This window comes from Cherax quadricarinatus, chromosome 17 (genome assembly GCF_038502225.1).
Source record: "Cherax quadricarinatus isolate ZL_2023a chromosome 17, ASM3850222v1, whole genome shotgun sequence".
Lineage (NCBI taxonomy): Eukaryota > Metazoa > Arthropoda > Malacostraca > Decapoda > Parastacidae > Cherax > Cherax quadricarinatus.
This window is the reverse complement of record NC_091308.1, coordinates 18,535,360-18,537,255: the sequence shown is the minus strand read 5'-3', so window position 1 is coordinate 18,537,255 and position 1,896 is coordinate 18,535,360.

Here is a 1,896-nt window from a genome sequence, read left to right as displayed (position 1 = left end):
GGGGGCGGCTAGGCGAAGAGCAACACCAATCCGAATGGCCTGTGGGTCTAGTCGAGTGCCCAATGAGGAACTGGGAACAGCTAACAGGAAATCTCCTGAGTGTGGTGCCTTCACTGCCAGAAGACGAGCTTTGGCCTTTCCTCAGGCGTTGGAGAGCATTGTGTTAGCGATTTTTTCCATGATCGGTTTGTCCCAGTGGGACTGTTTGTGTTCTTTGGAAGGAGCTGGTCTACTGGAGGAATCTGTAAGGGTGTCCCACCAAATCGCTGCTTCAGTAAACTTGGGGTCTTGAGCTCCTACCACGTCTCTCAAGCGTTCGGGAACAATCTTCTTGACTAATGCATATATATATATATATATATATATATATATATATATATATATATATATATATATATATATATATATATATATATATATATATATATATATATATGCAAAATAACCACTCTGAAAGAATAGAGAAATTCCAAGCGCTTTCGTGACTACTCACATTATCAAGGAACTATGAATATGCATATTCTGAAATCACCTGTTTACTGTGATCTTATTGCATATATATATATATATATATATATATATATATATATATATATATATATATATATATATATATATATATATATATATATATATATATATATATATATATCGTGTCGAATATGTAAAACTGGTCAATTAGCAAGAACTCATTTAAAATTAAGTCCTTTCTAAAATTTTCTCTTATACGGTTAAAGATATATTTTTTTCATGAATGTTAATGCAAAATTTTTAATTTTGCACCAAAAGAATCTTAGAAAACTTACCTAACCTTATTATAACAAGAGCAATTTATTTTAGCCTAATCCAACTAAATATATTTTAAACGCGTTTTCAATAATTTAGTACTAAACAAACACAATCAAATATATTTTTTTCGTTAGGTTCAGAATGATTTTGGCGAAATTATTGCATACACAAATTTTCACTTGTCCTATATGGCAAGATGAGCGTTGCTATTTAAGCCAAGATCGCAAGTTCTGCCTATTCGGCACGACATATATATATATATATATATATATATATATATATATATATATATATATATATATATATATATATATATATATATATATATATATATATATATATATATATATATATATGCAATAAAATCACAGTAAACATGTAGTATCACCATATGAAGAACAACCACTGTGAGAAAACTGGAAATTCCAAAGGAACATTATGTGGCCCGTGGCCTAGTAGGCAAAGTTCTCGCTTCACACATTGAGGATCCGGATTCGATTCCAGGCAAGGGTAAAAACATTGGGCGTGTTTCCTTACACCTGTTGTCCCTGTTCACCCATCAGCAAAATGGATACCTGGGTGTTAGTCGAGTGGTGTGGGATGCATCTTGGGACAAAATTGAACTAATTTGCCCGAAATGCTCTGCATAACAAGCGGATTTCTATACAGTAGTATGTCATTGATGTCAGCTAAACCTGTATACCTTGGACATGTACTTATAGTTATAAAAGTATTATTATTATTATTATTATTATTATTATTATTATTATTATTATTATTATTATTATTATTATTATTATTATTATTATTATTATTATTATTATTATTATTATTATTATCATCATCATTATACCTGAAGTATACCTGGAGAGGGTTTCGGGAGTTAATGCCCCGACGGCCTGATCTGTGACAGGCTGTCAATGTTGGCCTCACGTATAACGACGTACGAATCACAGCCCGGCTGATCAGGTAATGACTTTAGGTGCCTATCCAGAGCCTTCTTGAAGGCAGCCAGGGAGTCTATTGGTAATCCCTCTTATGTATGCTGAGAGGCAGTTGAATAGACTTAGGCCTCTGACACTTATTGTGTTGTCTCTTATCGTGCTA